Raw genomic sequence first — 21,733 nt, 5'->3', positions numbered from 1 at the left:
GTTGTTCTTCTACCCTCACACATGCCCCCATACCCGCGTGACTGCCTGGACTGGCTCTACCGCTGAGCCTCTGTGGTTGTTCTTCTGCCCTCACACATGCCCCCATACCCGCGTGCCTGCCTGGACAGCTTCGCCCGCTGAGCCCCTGTGGCTGTTCTTCTGCCCTCACACATGCCCCCATACCCGCGTGACTGCCTGGACTGGCTCCACCGCCGAGCCTCTGTGGTTGTTCTTCTGCCCTCACACATGCCTCCATACCCACGTGACTGCCTGTACTGGTTCCACAGCCGAGCCTCTGTGGTTGTTCTTCTGCCCTCACACATGCCCCCATACCTGCGTGACTGCCTGGACTGCCTCCACCGCTGAGCCTCTGTGGTTGTTCTTTTGCCCTCACACATGCCCCCATACCTGCGTGACTGCCTGGACTGGCTCCACCGCTGAGCCTCTGTAGTTGTTCTTCTGCCCTAACACATGCCCCCATACCCGCGTGCCTGCCTGGACTGCTTCCACCGCTGAGCCTCTGTGGCTCTTCTTCTGCCTCACACATGCCCCCGTACCCGCGTGACTGCCTGGACTGGCTCCACCGCCGAGCCTCTGTGGTTGTTCTTCTGCCCTCACACAGGCCCCCATACCCGCGTGCCTGCCTGGACTGGCTCTACCGCTGAGCCTTTGTGGTTGTTCTTCTGCCTCACACATGCCCCCGTAGCCGCGTGACTGCCTGGACTGGCTCCACCGCCGAGCCTCTGTGGTTGTTCTTCTGCCCTCACACATGCCCCCATACCCACGTTCCTGACCGGACTGCTTCCATCGCTGAGCCTCTGTGGCTGTTCTTCTGACTCACACATGCCCCCGTACCCACGTGACTGCCTGGACTGGCTCCACCGCCGAGCCTCTGTGGTTGTTATTCTGCACTCAAACATGCCCCATACACGCATGCCTGCCTGGACTGGCTCTACAGCTGAGCCTGTGTGGTTGTTCTTCTGCCCTCACACATGCCCCCATACCCGCGTGCCTGCCTGGACTGGCTCCACCGCTGAGCCTCTGTGGTTGTTCTTCTGCCCTCACACATGCCCCCATACCCGCGTGACTGCCTGGACTGCTTCCACCGCTGAGCCTCTCTGGCTGTTCTTCTACCCTCACACATGCCCCCATACCCGCGTGACTGCCTGGACTGGCTCCACCGCCGAGCCTCTGTGGTTGTTCTTCGGCCCTCACACATGCCTCCATACCCGCGTGACTGCCTGTACTGATTCCACCACCGAGCCTCAGTGGTTGTTCTTCTGCCCTCACGCATGCCCCCATACCCACTTGACTGCCTGGACTGGCTCCACCGCTGAGCCTCTGTGGTTGTTCTTCTGCCCTCACACATGCCCCCATACCAGCCTGCCTGCCTATCCTGGTTCCACCGCGGAGCCTCTGTGGTTGTTCTTCTGCCCTCACACATGCCCCCATACCCGCGTGACTGCCTGGACTGGCTCCACCGCCGAGCCTCTGTGGTTGTTCTTCTGCCCTCACACATGCCTCCATACCCGCGTGACTGCCTGTACTTGTTCCACAGCCGAGCCTCTGTGGTTGTTCTTCTGCCCTCACACATGCCCCCATACCCGCGTGACTGCCTGGACTGCCTCCACCTCTGTGCCTCTGTGGTTGTTCTTCTGCCCTCACACATGCCCCCATACCCACATGCCTGCCTGGACTGCTTCCACCGCTGAGCCTCTGGGGCTGTTCTTCTGCCTCATACATGCCCCCGTACCAGCGTGACTGCCTGGACTGGCTCCACCGCCGAGCCTCTGTGGTTGTTCTTCTGCCCTCACACATGCCCCCATACACGCGTGCCTGCCTGGACTGGCTCTACTGCTGAGCCTCTGTGGTTGTTCTTCTGCCCTCACACATGCCCCCATGCCCGCGTGCCTGCCTGGACTGGCTCCACCGCTGAGCCTCTGTGGTTGTTCTTCTGCCCTCACACATGCCCCCATACCCACGTGACTGCCTGGACTGCTTCCACCGCTGAGCCTCTGTGGTTGTTCTTCTGCTCTCACACATGCCCCCATACCCGCGTGACTGCCTGGACTGGCTCCACTGCTGAGCCTCTGTGGTTGCTCTTCTGCCCTCACACATGCCCCCATACCCGCGTGACTGCCTGGACTGGCTCCACCGCCGAGCCTCTGTGGTTGTTCTTCTGCCCTCACACATGCCTCCATACCCACGTGACTGCCTGTACTGGTTCCACAGCCGAGCCTCTGTGGTTGTTCTCTGCCCTCACACATGCCCCCATACCCGCGTGACTGCCTGGCTGCCTCCACCGCTGAGCCTCTGTGGTTGTTCTTCTGCCCTCACACATGCCCCCATACCTGCGTGACTGCCTGGACAGGCTCCACCGCTGAGCCTCTGTAGTTGTTCTTCTGCCCTAACACATGCCCCCATACCCGCGTGCCTGCCTGGACTGCTTCCACCGCTGAGCCTCTGTGGCTCTTCTTCTGCCTCACACATGCCCCCGTACCCGCGTGACTGCCTGGACTGGCTCCACCGCCGAGCCTCTGTGGTTGTTCTTCTGCCCTCACACAGGCCCCCATACCCGCGTGCCTGCCTGGACTGGCTCTACCGCTGAGCCTTTGTGGTTGTTCTTCTGCCTCACACATGCCCCCGTACCCGCGTGACTGCCTGGACTGGCTCCACCGCCGAGCCTCTGTGGTTGTTCTTCTGCCCTCACACATGCCCCCATACCCGCGTGACTGCCTGGACTGCTTCCACCGCTGAGCCTCTCTGGCTGTTCTTCTGCCCTCACACATGCCCCCATACCCGCGTGACTGCCTGGACTGCTTCCACCGCTGAGCCTCTCTGGCTGTTCTTCTGCCCTCACACATGCCCCCATACCCACGTGACTGCCTGGACTGGCTCCACCGCCGAGCCTCTGTGGTTGTTCTTCGGCCCTCACACATGCCTCCATACCCGCGTGACTGCCTGTACTGATTCCACCACCGAGCCTCAGTGGTTGTTCTTCTGCCCTCACGCATGCCCCCATACCCACTTGACTGCCTGGACTGGCTCCACCGCTGAGCCTCTGTGGTTGTTCTTCTGCCCTCACACATGCCCCCATACCAGCGTGCCTGCCTATCCTGGTTCCACCGCGGAGCCTCTGTGGTTGTTCTTCTGCCCTCACACATGCCCCCATACCCGCGTGACTGCCTGGACTGGCTCCACCGCTGAGCCTCTGTGGTTGTTCTTCTGCCCTCACACATGCCCCCATACCCGCGTGACTGCCTGGACTGGCTCCACCGCCGAGCCTCTGTGGTTGTTCTTTGGCCCTCACACATGCCTCCATACCCGCGTGACTGCCTGTACTGGTTCCACCACCGAGCCTCTGTGGTTGTGTTTCTGCCCTCACACATGCCCCCATACCCGCTTGACTGCCTGGACTTGCTCCACCGCTGAGCCTCTGTAGTTCTTCTTCTGCCCTCACACATGCCCCCATACCCGCGTGACTGCCTGGACTGGATCCACCGTTGAGCCTCTGTGGTTGTTCTTCTGCCCTCACACATGCCCCCATACCAGCGTGACTGCCTGGACTGGCTCCACCGCTGAGCCTCTGTGTTGTTATTCATCCCTCACACATGCCCCCATACCCGCGTGCCTGCCTGGACAGCTTCGCCCACTGAGCCTCTGTGGCTGTTCTTCTGCCTCACATATGCCCCCGTACCCGCGTGACTGCCTGGACTGGCGCCACCGCCGAGCCTCTGTGGTTGTTCTTCTGCCCTCACACATGCCCCTGTACCCACATGCCTGCCTGGACTGGCTCTACCGCTGAGCCTCTGTGGCTGTTCTTCTGCCCTCACACATGCCCCCGTACCCGCGTGACTGCCTGGACTGGCTCCACCGCCGAGCCTCTGTGGTTGTTCTTCTGCCCTCACACATGCCCCCATACCCACGTGCCTGCCTGGACTGCTTCCACCGCTGAGCCTCTGTGGTTGTTCTTCTGCCCTCACACATGCCCCCATACCCACATGCCTGCCTGGACTGGCTCCACCGCTGAGCCTCTGTGGCTGTTCTTCTGCCCTCACACATGCCCCTGTACCCGCGTTGGAGTTCTGGACTTTTTGGTTCCGTCCAGAGGTGTCAGGGATAACACCCGAAGACCCCGGAGTTCCACCTGTCTCGGTGCACAAACAAACAGAAACACGGGCTTCTCGATGGTGGCGTCAAAGACCAAAGGTTTATTACTGCAGGGACACAGAAGTCACAGAAACTACACATGGGCAGTGTCTAGGAGCCTGTTCGATTTGTACAAAGAGGGTTGCTCCTTATATACTAAATATTGGGCTTCAGGCAAATTCTTTACATGTTACCACAGTTCTAAACATTCGTGTCTTGAACAATAAATATTTGGCGTTGCACAGGGATCGTCAACAGTATCTGATGTCAAAACATTACAAATGAGGGGTTCCCACTAGTCCATCATAATCCCATGTCGATTCTTCATTCAAGACCCGGACCGCCTCATCGTAAATTTCGTTACCTCCCCCTAATAAAGGCCCAGAAGGAAAGGAGCAGAGCCAGGTGCAGAAGATAGAAAGACAGGATAAGAAATGTTTGTGGGTCGTAAATGGGCACGGTTACCAGCTTCGGCCGCCTAATCATGATCAGGCCAACGAACACAAGAACCAGTATAGCAGGACTGGCCTCAGGCTGGGGAGGCAGTTCTTGCCGAGTCATGCTGCTACAGCGTTGCTGGCCTAAGGTGCACGTGTCACTAGCAAGGTGAATCGCCGGTTAAAGCCTACGTGTCCTTTAATGAATAAAAAGTCATTGCGTGTCCATTGACTATGTGAGGGCAAGGAATACAAAATGGCTTCCGTGTTCTAAGATGGATGCCATGGGTAAATCACAAATGTGTTGGTAACAGGAGTGCTCTTGCTCGTAGCATAGCGAAAACACAAGGATATACTAAATGGATCATTTGCGGTTCACTGATACCAAAATTATGTATTTACGACAATGTTAAAAACACGAGTCAAATCGTCACGGAACCTCAGACCCTCCTTTTGCCCTTACATAGGCAATTACTCAGTCTATATCAGAGTCAGAGTCTAATTCTATGCTCATTAGGTCAGCAACATGTTGTTGCGTCATCATCCTGTCTCGTGCCTTTTCTCCTAATGCAGGTGGTTTTCTGAAACAGGTTGCAGCACAGAGGCTACACAGAGCGGGACCATATTGGATAATAAGACAGCACGAGAACAGAAATACTAGGATGACACCAATGACCATCAGAACCTTCCATCCCCACGCTGATACCAGAGTCCAAAACCACTCCATGAAGGACCAGTTTCCCTTATCTACGTGTATAGAGTCGGAAATCTTATGTAGCTTAGAGATTGCTTCATAGACTGTTGGAGCATTATTTGGAATAAAGACACAGCAGCTCGATTGGATCATTCTGCATACCCCACCTCGATCTGCAAGTATTACGTCTAGAACCATACGGTTCTGCAACGTCATGAGACGATCCGCCTGAAGCTCAGCTGTTAAGTTACTAAGGGCACCTGCAGTTTCTGTAATTGTAGATTCAACTACCCGTGTTAGTTGACGAAGATTTCTACTATTGGCCATAGGCCCCCAAAACGGAAGGAAACCTTTGAAAAAGTCTCCAGCTTCTTGACCAGCGGTATCTTCCTTGCTGAAGACACCTCTTGCTACTCTGGTTTTGTGATAATCTGAAGAAGCAGTGTATGTCGGGGGTAACAATCGAGCAATATAACATGAACCTGAAAAGTCAGCAGGCAGACATGTATATGCTCTGTCCTGACAAATGAAGTAGGTACCCCTAGCAGTCAGAAAGGCAGGGGAGGAGTTAGACGGAAATACGTAAGTCTCAACGCACTCACTCCTCCCTAGCTGAGCTCTCGGATTTCTCCCATTTCCTTGCAAACAGACCTGACCTCGGTGAGGCACGACCCAAACTGAAGTGGAGCTTTTACGCTTGCTTTCTCCCAAACTAAGGCGATACTCTGTAGAGTTCCAACTCAAATACACCAGTAATTCATCTCTAGGATAAGATGGAGTATTATTGACGTCTTTAATCATATCAATAATTCCCTGGACTAAAGCTTTGTTGGCTGAGTTGTATTTAGTGGACCGTGGTGGACGCGGAGGATAAGTCTCAAGGGCATATGAAAAAATGGTCTGAAAAGCCTGAAATGATCCATTATAGCTGAAAGGCAAGACTAGATAGGGAATGCCTTTATCCATAGTGTGAGGTATCAAGCCACACACCCAGCAGTCTGTAGTATTAACTATCAGTTGGTGTTGATGCAAGAGCTGTACAAATGTATTGTTAATAAATTCTGAGCGTCGAGCTTGCTCGTGTTCAGGAAATGAGTGAAAAGAATGCATAGAAGAAACCGTAGAAGTAGTAGGATCAAGGGAAGGTACTGTAGTTACTGGCATAAAAATCAAATGTACACCAAAGACGATTCCACCCACCAACGTTATTAAAACAATTAAAAATGTAACTGCACATTGCATTAGAAAGCATTTGCTGTGTAGTATTCTGTACAGTCTATTTCTGCGAACATAAATTACATTTTCTCGTTGTAGCTCAGGAAGCTCCATCTTCTACGACCGTTCGCGACCACTGATGATGTGTACGTGGATGAAAATGCCTCTATCAGCCCTGGGAGTTCCCAGAACTAACAGAAAGATCGACCTTGTGTCGGACCCCCGCAGATTCAACTAGGCACACAGCCACGACCCTACGGCTACCCAGACGGCAAGGCAATTTTAAAACAAAAAGAAACAATACAAAGTATTAGCAAACTTCCTGGCTGGAGGCAATGTATAGCAAATTCAAATCTGAAAATAGGCAGTTTCCTGCTTTATTTGTCCATATTGCGAGAACGTAAGTTGTATCTCAGTTTTGCAGGAGCTGTCTGATCTGGAAACAATGTATTTTCAGCTGACGTTGCAATGTTCACGTTCGCAGATGGCAAATGTTCTTTTGGTGCAGATGGCAAATGTTCATTAGGTGTGAATGACAAATGTTCAGGGTTCAAAAGAGCAGTTTCAGGAGGAGAGTCAGAATTTGGTGAATCCGTGATCAGTTCTGCATCGCTGAAAGGTATGAACCTGGGGACTTGTTCCGTTTCAGAGGCACCGATTCCTTTCTTTACCCAATTGTCGTAAGGAAGTGGCAGAGGCACACGTTTAGCATGTGTCGTATGGATCCAATTTCTCCTTCCGGCCACACGAATAGCAGTTCTCGTTGCTAGCAGGACTTGGAATGGGCCAATAAATCTGGGCTGAAGATTTTTTGTTCTTGCAAAATTTCTGATGACCACCTGATCACCCGGTTTCAGCTGATGGCCTGGACTCTCCGGTGGCTTTGGCAATGCATCGAAAACCTGTTGGTGAATAAGACTCAATTTAGCAGTCAAGTCGAAAAGGTAATCAATTAACATTGGGTATTCCAGCTGCTTAAATTCTTTCGGTCTAGGTACCCCCCAAACATTTGCAGGACGGCCAAAAACTATTTCGTAAGGACTAAGCCCTACTCTAGAATGTACAGTTGCTCTTGTTGATAGCAAAGCCAGAGGCAATGCGTCTGGCCAGGACAAACCCGTGGATGCTTGTATCTTAGCGAGTTTCAGTTTAAGGGTGCCATTGTAACCCTCGACTAAACCCGCGGACTGGGGATGATTCGCACTATGAAATTTCTGTCTAATCCCTAGGCCGGCACACACACTCTGCATAACTTTCCCTACGAACTCACTTCCGTTGTCTGACCATACAATCCGTGGCATTCCGTATCTGGGGAAGTATTCTTTAAGAAGAATTTTGGCAGTGGATAAGGCAGTATTGTCCTTCAGTGGGTATGCTTCGATCCATCTGGAGAAAGCACAAACTACCACTAGGACGTATTTCAGATTATTGCAACGATCCATGTGAATGAAGTCTAGCTGGATCACCTCAAAGGGGCAGGAAGGAGGAGCGAAGTGACCTGCAGGTGTGGGGATTCCCTTGCCAGGATTATGCATCAAGCATACCATACAATTTCTCACCACTCTCTCTGCACACTTACTAATCCCGTCATTCTTCCAGACCGGAGCCAACATCTTACAAATCCCTTTTGAACTGATGTGCGCTGTTCCATGTGCCATCGTTACTACTGCAAGCACATACGCATCAGGCAACATCCAACGCTGTTGTTCCGACAAGTCAATCCAACACCCACTCGAGTCCAATTTACCCGTGCTCTCTCTCCATGCAAGTTTTTCCTCCTCAGTCGCTTCTTTCTGAATTTCCTTCACGCTTTCCACTGTGTTCTCACACATTCCAGACTCAGAAATCCATCTTGCAGACGTTGCAACATACATTCTACTCATCATATTTCTAGCTGTCTGTTTTGCGATCTCATCAGCAAAAGCATTCCCACGACCAATATCATCCGTGATTGCTTTATGAGCACTGCATTTCACAATCGCAACTTCAGTCGGCAAGGTTAGAGATTCCAACAAGTCATTAACTAGCTGACCATGTTGAATCTTAGTCCCATGGGACGTAATGAAACCTCTTTCTTTCCACAAACGGCCAAAACTATGGGCCACGCCGAACGCGTACTGACTATCTGTGAACACATTCACTCTCTTTCCCTTAGCTAAAACGCACGCTCTTGTTAGCGCGATCAATTCTGCAGCCTGGGCAGAATTCTGACTCACTCTTGCAGTCTCCACAATCGTACTCAAAGTTGTTACTGCATAAGCAGCAGTCACATCACCATTCTCCAATTTGAAACAAGACCCGTCAACATACAACGTGCCATCTGGTTCTGACAACGGAGTGTCTTTTAGATCGATTCGTCCTTTTGTTTCTTCCTCAGTTCTGAAACAACAGTCGTGTGGTTCGGAATCACTCGACTCTTCGCTAGTCGGCAACAGTGTTGCTGGATTCAATACATTGCATCTTTTGATCTGAATATGACTAGCTAACAGTGTCAGTTCATAACCTGATAATCTAGCACTGGTAAGGTGTTGCGTCTTGGTTCGGTTCATGAGTGTATCCACAGCATGAGGAACCATAACTACTAGCATGTTGTTCATTACTAAACCAGCAGATTGTCGAATGGAAGCTGCAGCTGCGGCTGTAGCTCTCAAGCAACTAGGCAATGCTCTAGCTACTGGATCTAATGTTGATGAAAAATACGCACAAGGGCGTTGTTTATCACCAAATTTCTGCGTCAAAACACTCAATGCACAACCTTCTCTCTCGTGGACATAGAGCGTGAATGGCTTACTGTAGTCGGGTGTACCCAATACAGGTGCTGAACACAGTGCATTTCGTAACTCAGAAAAACTGTGCTGACATTCAGCAGACCATGGTACCGGGCTCGGAACACCTTTCCCAGTCAAGGCTACCAATGGTTTTGCTAGAAGAGAAAAATTTGGGATCCATTGCCTACAATATGAGGTAATACCCAAAAAAGCACGTACTTCTCTCTGCGTGCTAGGAACGTTCATCTGTGTAATTGCTTTTATTCTCTCTGGGGTCAACTTCCTTCCCTCCTTTGACAAGAGATGACCTAGGTAGGTCACTTCTTGGCAGCAGTATTGCATTTTTGAAGGTGACACCTTGTGATTCAAATCTGACAAGTGATGCAATAAAGAAATCGTAGCTGTTTTGCAAGTTTCCTTGTCATCGGCAGCCACTAGAAGATCATCGACATACTGTACTAAAGCAGAACCACTAGGAAGTACGAAGGAATCTAACTGGCTTTTTAATGCTTGACTGTAAATGGATGGGCTTTCACAATAACCTTGTGGAGCGCGTTTAAATCTAAAACTTCGTCCTCCTAGAGAGAAACCGAAGATATCTCTGCTTTCCTCGGCTATCGGAATGCTGAAAAAGGCATTTTTCAAGTCGACAACTGAAAACCATGCTGCTGTAGCAGGAATCAACGTTAACAATGCAGTAATGTCTGGAACCACAGGAAACTGTGGGATCACAATTTTATTAACCTCTCTGAGATCAATTACGAACCTATATACTGGAGGCTTTGTAGGGTCAGTTCGTTTCAAAATAGGCAGTACAGGACTATTACAGACATTACCTCTAGTCTCTTCTACAACATCTTTCTTGATCAGGTCTTGTACTATCAGTAGGAGCGCACGCTCACCTTCACTAGAGATTCTGTATTGTGGAATTCGTGGAAGTTGGACATTTGCTTTCAAAGTTACTATATAGGGTGGAATTTCCAATAGACCTACATCATTAGGACCAGTCGCCCAAAGAGTATCAGGGAGTGAACGCAGCTCTGGTGGGAGCGCATCCATCGACAAGTACATCGGAGAGATTATTCTTTTACCCAACGTAAGCTGTACTCCTGCTGGAGAACAGTACAATGTCGCGTACAGGCGTTTTAACAAGTCTAAACCAAGCAGATTTTCGTTACAGCCTGTCGTCAAAATCAGGGGTGCTTTCAATTGACGGGGTCCAACAGAAATAGACAAAGGACCAGAAACAGGGTTATGAACAGGGGCGCCCGAAAAACCTACCGAAACGTTTGTTGAGCCAGACAAAGGTGCGCCAGGGAGTTTCGCATGAATGATAGAACTTTTTGCTGCACCAGTATCCAACAGAAACGGTTCGACTATACCTGATGTTGCTACTGCGACATAAGGCCCACTCTGATCTACTGGAACTGATACTACTCCCTCTCTTTGTCCATGGCTGTCCTAGTACTCACTTTGCTGAACTTCCTCACTAGCTTCATAATAGTCTTCGACATGATACTGTGGAGACCTATTCTGTTGGGCAGATTGTCCATTTCGCTGGTCGAAATAATTAGAGGGGCGATCACTCGTCTGCGGAGGCATAGCACCTCGTCCTCGACCTCTAGAGTTTTGCATAGAACTACCACGACCTCTCTGAGCTGCCGCAGCATTATTTTGCGTTCGAACTGGACATTCACTTTTGTAATGACCTTCTTTTTTGCAATAAGCACATTGATTCCATTGGTATTGTGGCCTTTGAAAATTATAATCCGTTCTTTGATATGACCCTTGCTGCATATTAGTTTGATTCATGCGAGGCGGATAAGCTTGCTGTAAAAGTACTTTAGTTTTTAAATCTTTCGTCTTTTTATCTGATTTTTCCTTCTCTTCTTTATCCCTATTTTCATAGTACTGAGCAGTCGCAAGTATTTGCGCAGTCGTAGAGACAGCCCACGCACTTTCAGAATTCTTTAATTTACCACTAAGTTCTGGCAACAGATTGTGCACAAATTTATCAACAAATAATCTCTGGCCTCCTTCTGTGCTCATATCCTGACCACTATGATCCACGAAAGTCTCTTCGAATCTTGTGAAAAAGTCGGAGACGCTTTCGTCTTTCTTTTGTTTGCACGCGGACAATTTGTCCCAGTTAACGCGCAATGCTGGCATCAAGGTTTTCATTAAATCGATTATTCTACCAGGCAAATTAGCAATTAAAGGTTCAGGTTTGGAACCACCTATTTGTTGACCATCCGCTGCAATTATAGCTGCCCAGTCACCACCTAGGGCAACTGGATGATTCTCTTTACGAATTTTAGCCCAAATTGGTTGCGGTACTACATTACCAAATAGCAGATCTATGTCAGCAAGATTCAATACACAAGCGTCAACTGTTTGAGCCAACTCTTTGTAGTACCCTGCAGGATTTTTACGCGGATCTGGCAAAGCCTGTTTCACTGCTAATACTTCAGCTCGCTTCCATGGAATATGTATCCAGACTCTCTGGAATTGGGCCGGAGCGGCTGCAATACCAAGGTTTGCATTAGCTTGCACAGCTTCACGCCAAATTGGTGGAACCTCTCTCATTGGATATTGACGATTTCGTTTCGTACTACGTTTTTCTAATTCTCTCGGTGAACGAAGGGATGGGTCATTCCTATAACTTAAAATCAGTTCCATCGCTTCTTTTATATTTTGTCCAACTATCATACCTGCAGCAAACTCTTTCTGAACATTAATTAATTCTCCTAGATTTGATTCAGGGTCATCCTCTTCTAATTCCTCACGTAGAAGGAAACACATTTCATCGAACACATATCGTTGTGTCGGTTCGTTCCATTGCATAAATGTATCTAATACATTTTGTACATTATATCTTCCAACTTTCGAAACCCATCTAAGGGCAGTGGAATCTAGTATTCCTTTTTCTTCAGTACTGGGAAGCTGACTACGTCTCTGCATAGAGTCAGAGGTAGGAGTCTTAATCAGGGTTTTATAGAAGGGAGATAGAATATTGGAGACAGAATCAGTGATTCTTCGACGAACAGAAAGCGGAGTCATAATATTAACAGAGGCAGTGAATAGAGTAGCAGTTGGAACAGATAGATCAGGAACAGTAGGAGTAGCAGGAAAAATAGCTTGTGAAGTAGCAGGTGCGAGCGACACAGGCATAGGTAAAGAAGCCGGCAACCCTAGAAGAGGGGTTGTCGAAGGAACGTTAATATTGACCACAGGAGGTACAGGAACTTGATTCAGGGGAGCGGGAACAGGGACACCAGGTTGTCCAGCAACCGGTAATTGAACATTTGGTATAGGTGGAGCCGTAGCACCCTGTGCATACGGTGGGGGTGATCGTAACAAGTAAGACAACAGGGGATCCTTTTCAGGGTCCTCTACTATCTTAGCCGTACTCGATGGCAAAGCAGGATAGCACTTGTCTATCGCTAAATTACGCTCTCTATCGGCCACCTCCATCGCTGTCTCAGACTCGTTGAGTTGCAGCTGCCTAGCAGACTGTTCTAAAGTCAACTCTTGCTCTTTCTGTTCTTTCTTCAATTTTTTAATTTCTCTCTGTTTAGATTCTTTTCGCCAATAACGGAAAGAATCAAACATTGCCGGCCGGGCTTTCTTCTTAAACAACCTTCTTTCTAGATTATCGAGAACTTCAGGTTCAAAACTACCATGTAGTGGCCAACTAAGGACACCATCTTTCTCTGTGTAGCGGATCCATACCTCGTTATAAGAGATAGGGCCCACACCAAATTTGCAATATAGATCATAAAGGGGAGTTCCAATCGGAGGAACCAAACACGAGTCCTCCAACCGGGAATCACTGTTGCAACTAAAACAAGACAACATACAATTTTTCCGACTTACCATTTTATAATCCGGAACACAAAACAAACAAGACACAAACAGAAAAGATGCGCACTCGAACCAAGAACTTAGGCCTACCAGAACTGACAAATGTATCGATACCTGAACTGAACAGAATGATTATCGTAACCAGAATAACCAGTGATAACCTTACAGAACTGAACTGAACTGAGAACTAAAAGGATTATCCAAATAGGAGCAACCCTTACAAAATAACCAACTAGCAACCACTAAATACTTAACTGAGGCACTGAAGACGTCACCAAGGAGAAACCCGTCACGTTTCGCCGTACTGAGGACTGCACCTCGGGTCCAAGACAGGGCGACGGTCAAGGCAACGGACCACTGCAGCCGTCTGAATGGGAACCCTCGTGGAAGAGAACGTCGGGGCCACTTTTGCGATATGCCGGGATCGATGAAGTGGGGCGCCTCCCTCTGAAATCTTCACACGAAGCTCCTCGAACTCTTCAGGCTTTTGGACCGGTACCGAATGACGTCGCCCCACGTTGGGCGCCAATTGGAGTTCTGGACTTTTTGGTTCCGTCCAGAGGTGTCAGGGATAACACCCGAAGACCCCGGAGTTCCACCTGTCTCGGTGCACAAACAAACAGAAACACGGGCTTCTCGATGGTGGCGTCAAAGACCAAAGGTTTATTACTGCAGGGACACAGAAGTCACAGAAACTACACATGGGCAGTGTCTAGGAGCCTGTTCGATTTGTACAAAGAGGGTTGCTCCTTATATACTAAATATTGGGCTTCAGGCAAATTCTTTACATGTTACCACAGTTCTAAACATTCGTGTCTTGAACAATAAATATTTGGCGTTGCACAGGGATCGTCAACAGTATCTGATGTCAAAACATTACAAATGAGGGGTTCCCACTAGTCCATCATAATCCCATGTCGATTCTTCATTCAAGACCCGGACCGCCTCATCGTAAATTTCGTTACCTCCCCCTAATAAAGGCCCAGAAGGAAAGGAGCAGAGCCAGGTGCAGAAGATAGAAAGACAGGATAAGAAATGTTTGTGGGTCGTAAATGGGCACGGTTACCAGCTTCGGCCGCCTAATCATGATCAGGCCAACGAACACAAGAACCAGTATAGCAGGACTGGCCTCAGGCTGGGGAGGCAGTTCTTGCCGAGTCATGCTGCTACAGCGTTGCTGGCCTAAGGTGCACGTGTCACTAGCAAGGTGAATCGCCGGTTAAAGCCTACGTGTCCTTTAATGAATAAAAAGTCATTGCGTGTCCATTGACTATGTGAGGGCAAGGAATACAAAATGGCTTCCGTGTTCTAAGATGGATGCCATGGGTAAATCACAAATGTGTTGGTAACAGGAGTGCTCTTGCTCGTAGCATAGCGAAAACACCAGGATATACTAAATGGATCATTTGCGGTTCACTGATACCAAAATTATGTATTTACGACAATGTTAAAAACACGAGTCAAATCGTCACGGAACCTCAGCGTGACTGCCAGGACTGGCTCCACCGCCGAGCCTCTGTGGTTGTTCTTCTGCCCTCACACATGCCCCCATACCCACGTGCCTGCCTGGACTGCTTCCACCGCTGAGCCTCTGTGGTTGTTCTTCTGCCCTCACACATGCCCTCATACCCGCGTGCCTGCCTGGACTGGCTCCACCGCTGAGCCTCTGTGGTTGTTCTTCTACCCTCACACATGCCCCCATACCCGCGTGCCTGCCTGGACTGGCTCTACCGCTGAGCCTCTGTGGTTGTTCTTCTGCCCTCACACATGCCCCCATACCCACGTGACTGCCTGGAATGGCTCCACCGCCGAACCTCTGTGGTTGTTATTCTGCCCTCACACATGCCCATATACCCGCGTGCCTGCCTGGACTGGCTCTACCGCTGAGCCTCTGTGGTTGTTCTTCTGCCCTCACACATGCCCCCATACCCGCGTGCCTGCCTGGACTGCTTCCACCGCTGAGCCTCTGTGGCTGTTCTTTTGCCTCACACATGCCCCCGTACCCGCGTGACTGCCTGGACTGGCTCCACCGCTGAGCCTCTGTGGTTGTTCTTCTGCCCTCGCACATGCCCCCATACCCGCGTGCCTGCCTGGACTGGCTCTACCGCTGAGCCAATGTGGATGTTCTTCTGCCCTCACACATGCCCCCATACCCGCGTGCCTGCCTTGACTGGCTCCACCTATGAGCCTCTGTGGTTGTTCTTCTGCCCTCTCACATGCCCCCATACCTGCATGCCTGCCTGGACTGCTTCCACAGCTGAGCCTCTGTGGCTGTTCTTCTGCCTCACACATGCCCCCTTACCGGCGTGACTGCCTGGACTGGCTCCACCGCCGAGCCTCTGTGGTTGTTCTTCTGCCCTCACACATGCCCCCATACACGCGTGCCTGCCTGGACTGGCTCTACCGCTGAGCCTCTGTGGTTGTTCTTCTGCCCTCACACATGCCCCCATGCCCGCGTGCCTGCCTGGACTGGCTCCACCGCTGAGCCTCTGTGGTTGTTCTTCTGCCCTCACACATGCCCCCATACCCACGTGACTGCCTGGACTGCTTCCACCGCTGAGCCTCTGTGGCTGTTCTTCTGCCCTCACACATGCCCCCATCCCTGCGTGACTGCCTGGACTGCTTCCACCGCCGAGCCTCTGTGGTTGTTCTACTGCCCTCACACATGCCCCCATACCCGCGGGCCTGCCTGTACTGGTTCCGCCGCTGAGCCTCTGTGGTTGTTCTTCTGCCCTCACACATGCCCCCATACCCGCGTGACTGCCTGGACTGGCTCCACCGCTGAGCCTCTGTGGTTGCTCTTCTGCCCTCACACATGCCCCCATACCCACGTGACTGGCTGGACTGGCTCCACCGCCGAGCCTCTGTGGTTGTTCTTCTGCCCTCACACATGCCTCCATACCCGCGTGACTGCCTGTACTGGTTCCACAGCCGAGCCTCTGTGGTTGTTCTTCTGCCCTGACACATGCCCCCATACCCGCGTGACTGCCTGGACTGCCTCCACCGCTGAGCCTCTGTGGTTGTTCTTCTGCCCTCACACATGCCCCCATACCTGCGTGACTGCCTGGACTGGATCCGCCGCTGAACCTCTGTGGTTGTTCTTCTGCCCTCACACATGCCCCTGTACCCACGTGCCTGCCTGGACTGGCTCTACCACTGAGCCTCTGTGGCTGTTCTTCTGCCCTCACACATGCCCCGTACCCGCGTGACTGCCTGGACTGGCTCCACCGCCGAGCCTCTGTGGTTGTTCTTCTGCCCTCACACATGCCCCCATACCCACGTGCCTGCCTGGACTGCTTCCACCGCTGAGCCTCTGTGGTTGTTCTTCTGCCCTCACACATGCCCCCATACCAGCGTGACTGCCTGGACTGGCTCCACCGCTGAGCCTCTGTGTTGTTCTTCAGCCCTCACACATGCCCCCATACCCGCGTGCCTGCCTGGACAGCTTCGCCCGCTGAGCCTCTGTGGCTGTTCTTCTGCCTCACATATGCCCCCGTACCCGTGTGACTGCCTGGACTGGCGCCACCGCCGAGCCTCTGTGGTTGTTCTTCTGCCCTCACACATGCCCCTGTACCCACGTGCCTGCCTGGACTGGCTCTACCGCTGAGACTCTGTGGTTGTTCTTCTGCCCTCACACATGCCCCCTTTCGGAAGAAAGGCCTCCTTTGACACCCCCTCCATGTGGCCTCCCTGTATGGGACCCGGACCCACCCCCAAAGCGGAGATAAAAAGCCTAGGGATCTGGCTTGACACAGAGCTCTCCTTTAAAACTCAGGCGAAAAAGACTGTGGCTACGTGCTTCGGTCTAATAAAAACAATCAGGAAAATTCTCCCCCAGTTGCCGGAAACTGCGAAGAAAACCATAGTCCAGTCCCTCATTCTTTCTAGGCTGGACTATGGGAATGCTCTCTACCTAGGAGCCCCCGCCTCAGTGATCCGCCAACTGCAGATAGCTCAAAACTCTGCAGCAAGGCTACTCACCGGAACCAGCCGTCGTATCACCGCAGCCCCTGCATTAAGGGCCTTACATTGGCTCCCCATAAAGGAGCGAATCCATTTCAAGACCCTCTGTCTGGTCCACAAAACACTTCAGGGGAACGGCCCCCCCATTTTGAAGGATATGATCAAACCATACATTCCAACCAGGCACCTTCGGTCCAACCATCAAAACCTCCTCATAACGCCCAGGACCAATAAAGCCCGGTCTGGGGACCGCCTTTTCTCCCGAAATGCAGCAAAACTATGGAACGCCCTACCATTATCACTCCGTCTAGAACCCAGCCTTCTGATGTTCCGAAAACAACTAAAAACTTCATTGTTTCCCAGGCCATAAACCATCCTTCTCTTTTTCCTAGTCTCTGCATCAACTTCCATCTTTTTTAAGCGCTGGGATGCTCCCGAGTAGCCATGCACTATATAAGAACCTTCCAATTCCAATTCCAATACCCGCGTGCCTGCCTGGACTGTTTCCACCGCTGAGCCTCTGTGGCTGTTCTTCTGCCTCACACATGCCCCCGTACCCGCGTGACTGCCTGGACTGGCTCCACCGCCGAGCCTCTGTGGTTGTTTTTCTGCCCTCACACATGCCCCCATACCCGCGTGCCTGCCTGGACTGGCTCTACCGCTGAGCCTCTGTGGTTGTTCTTCTGCCCTCGCACATGCCCCCATTACCCAAATGCCTGCCTGGACTAGCTGCACCGCTGAGCCTCTGTGGTTGTTCTTCTGCCCTCACACATGCCCCCATACCCACGTGACTGCCAGGACTGCTTCCACCGCTGAGCCTCTAGGGCTGTTCTTCTGCACTCACACATGCCCCCATACCCGCGTGACTGCCTGGACTGGTTCTAACGCTGAGCCTCTGTGGCTGTTCTTCTGCCCTCACACATGCCCCCATACCCGCATGACTGCCTGGACTGCTTCCACCGCTGAGCCTCTGTGGTTGTTCTTCTGCCCTCACACATGCCCCCATACCAGCGTGCCTGCCTGGACTGGCTCTACCGCTGAGCCTCTGTGGTTGTTCTTCTGCCCTCACACATGCCCCCATACCCGCGTGCCTGCCTGGACTGGCTCCACCGCTGAGCCTCTGTGGTTGTTCTTCTGCCCTCACACATGCCCCCATACCCGCATGACTGCCTAGACTGGCTCCACCGCCGAGCCTCTGTGGTTGTTCTTCTGCCCTCAGACATGCCCCCATACATGTGTGCCTGCCTGGACTGGCTCTACCGCTGAGCCTCTGTGGTTGTTCTTCTGCCCTCACACATGCCCCCATACCCACGTGACTGCCTGGAATGGCTCCACCGCTGAACCTCTGTGGTTGTTCTTCTGCCCTCACACATGCCCCCGTACCCGCGTGCCTGCCTGGACTGCTTCCACCGCTGAGCCTCTGTGGCTGTTCTTCTGCCTCATACATGCCCCCGTACCAGCATGACTGCCTGGACTGGCTCCACCGCTGAGCCTCTGTGGTTGTTCTTCTGCCCTCACACATGCCCCCATACCCACGTGCCTGCCTGGACTGGCTCTACCGCTGAGCCTTTGTGGTTGTTCTTCTGCCTCACACATTCCCCCGTTCCCGCGTGACTGCCTGAACTGGCTCCACCGCCGAGCCTCTTGGTTGTTCTTCTGCCCTCACACATGCCCCCATACCCACGTGCCTGACCGGACTGCTTCCACCGCTGAGCCTCTGTGGCTGTTCTTCTGACTCACACATGCCCCCGAAACCACGTGACTGCCTGGACTGGCTCCACCGCCGAGCCTCTGTGGTTGTTATTCTGCACTCACACATGTCCCATACACGCGTGCCTGCCTGGACTGGCTCTACCGCTGAGCCTGTGTGGTTGTTCTTCTGCCCTCACACATGCCCCCATACCCGCGTGCCTGCCTGGACTGGCTCCACCGCTGAGCCTCTGTTGTTGTTCTTCTGCCCTCACACATGCCCCCATACCCGCGTGACTGCCTGGACTGCTTCCACCGCTGAGCCTCTGTGGCTGTTCTTCTGCCCTCACACATGCCCCCATACCCGCGTGACTGCCTGGACTGGCTCCACCGCCGAGCCTCTGTGGTTGTTCTTCGGCCCTCACACATGCCTCCATACCCGCGTGACTGCCTGTACTGATTCCACCACCGAGCCTCAGTGGTTGTTCTTCTGCCCTCACACATGCCCCCATACCCACTTGACTGCCTGGACTGGCTCCACCGCTGAGCCTCTGTAGTTGTTCTTCTGCTCTCACACATGCCCCCATACCCGCGTGCCTGCCTATAGTGGTTCCACCGCAGAGCCTCTGTGGTTGTTCTTCTGCCCTCACACATGCCCCCATACACGCGTGACTGCCTGGACTGGCTCCACCGCTGAGCCTCTGTGGTTGTTCTTCTGCCCTCACACATGCCCCCATACCCGCGTGACTGCCTGGACTGGCTCCACCGCCGAGCCTCTGTGGTTGTTCTTCGGCCCTCACACATGCCCCCATACCCGCGTGACTGCCTAGACTGGCTCCACCGCCGAGCCTCTGTGGTTGTTCTTCTGCCCTCACACATGCCCCCATACCCACGTGCCTGACCGGACTGCTTCCACCCCTGAGCCTCTGTGGCTGTTCTTCTGCCTCACACATGCCCCCGTACACACGTGACTGTCTGGACTGGCTCCACCGCCGAGCCTCTGTGGTTGTTCTTCTGCCCTCAGACATGCCCCCATACACGTGTGCCTGCCTGGACTGGCTCTACCACTGAGCCTTTGTGGTTGTTCTTCTGCCCTCACACATGCCCCCATACCCGCGTGACTGCCTGGACTGCCTCCACTGCTGAGCCTCTGTGGTTGTTCTTCTGCCCTCACACATGCCCCCATACCTGTGTGACTGCCTGGACTGGATCCACCGCTGAGCCTCTGTGGTTGTTCTTCTGCCCTCACACATGCACCCATACCAGCGTGACTGCCTGGACTGGCTCCACCGCTGAGCCTCTGTGGTTGTTCTTCTGCCCTCACACATGCCCCCATACCCACGTGCCTGCCTGGACTGGCTCTACCGCTGAGCCTTTGTGGTTGTTCTTCTGCCTCACACATTCCCCCGTTCCCGCGTGACTGCCTGAACTGGCTCCACCGCCGAGCCTCTGTGGTTGTTCTTTTGCCCTCACACATGCCTCCATACCCACGTGCCTGACCGGACTGCTTCCACCGCTGAGCCTCTGTGGCTGTTCTTCTGACTCACACATGCCCCCGAAACCACGTGACTGCCTGGACTGGCTCCACCGCCGAGCCTCTGTGGTTGTTATTCTGCACTCACACATGCCCCCATACACGCGTGCCTGCCTGGACTGGCTCTACCGCTGAGCCTGTGTGGTTGTTCTTCTGCCCTCACACATGCCCCCATACCCGCGTGCCTGCCTGGACTGGCTCCACCGCCGAGCCTCTGTGGTTGTTCTTCGGCCCTCACACATGCCTCCATACCCACGTGACTGCCTGTACTGATTCCACCACCGAGCCTCAGTGGTTGTTCTTCTGCCCTCACACATGCCCCCATACCCACTTGACTGCCTGGACTGGCTCCACCGCTGAGCCTCTGTAGTTGTTCTTCTGCCCTCACACATGCCCCCATACCCGCGTGCCTGCCTATACTGGTTCCACCGCAGAGCCTCTGTGGTTGTTCTTCTGCCCTCACACTTGCCCCCATACTCGCGTGACTGCCTGGACTGGCTCCACCGCCGAGCCTCTGTGGTTGTTCTTCTGCCCTCACACATACCCCCATACCCGCGTGACTGCCTGGACTGGCTCCACCGCCGAGCCTCTGTGGTTGTTCTTCGGCCCTCACACATGCCTCCATACCCGCGTGACTGCCTGTACTGGTTCCACCACCGAGCCTCTGTGGTTGTTCTTCTGCCCTCACACATGCCCCCATACCCGCGTGACTGCCTGGACTTGCCCCACCGCTGAGCCTCTGTAGTTGTTCTTCTGCCCTCACACATGCCCCCATACCCGCGTGACTGCCTGGACTGGATCCACCGTTGAGCCTCTGTGGTTGTTCTTCTGCCCTCACACATGCCCCCATACCCGCGTGCCTGCCTGGACAGCTTCGCCCGCTGAGCCTCTGTGGCTGTTCTTCTGCCTCACATATGCCCCCGTACCCGCATGACTGCCTGGACTGGCGCCACCGCCGAGCCTCTGTGGTTGTTCTTCTGCCCTCACACATGCCCCTGTACCCACGTGCCTGCCTGGACTGGCTCTACCGCTGAGACTCTGTGGTTGTTCTTCTGCCCTCACACATGCCCCCATACCCGCGTGCCTGCCTGGACTGTTTCCACCGCTGAGCCTCTGTGGCTGTTCTTCTGCCTCACACATGCCCCCGTACCCGCGTGACTGCCTGGACTTGCTCCACCGCCGAGCCTCTGTGGTTGTTTTTCTGCCCTCACACATGCCCCCATACCCGCGTGCCTGCCTGGACTGGCTCTACCGCTGAGCCTCTGTGGTTGTTCTTCTGCCCTCGCACATGCCCCCATACCCACGTGCCTGCCTGGACTAGCTGCACCGCTGAGCCTCTGTGGTTGTTCTTCTGCCCTCACACATGCCCCCATACCCGCGTGACTGCCAGGACTGCTTCCACCGCTGAGCCTCTAGGGCT

Source organism: Lissotriton helveticus, chromosome 8 (genome assembly GCF_964261635.1).
Source record: "Lissotriton helveticus chromosome 8, aLisHel1.1, whole genome shotgun sequence".
In the NCBI taxonomy this organism is placed as follows: domain Eukaryota; kingdom Metazoa; phylum Chordata; class Amphibia; order Caudata; family Salamandridae; genus Lissotriton; species Lissotriton helveticus.
Note: the sequence above shows the minus strand (reverse complement) of the source record.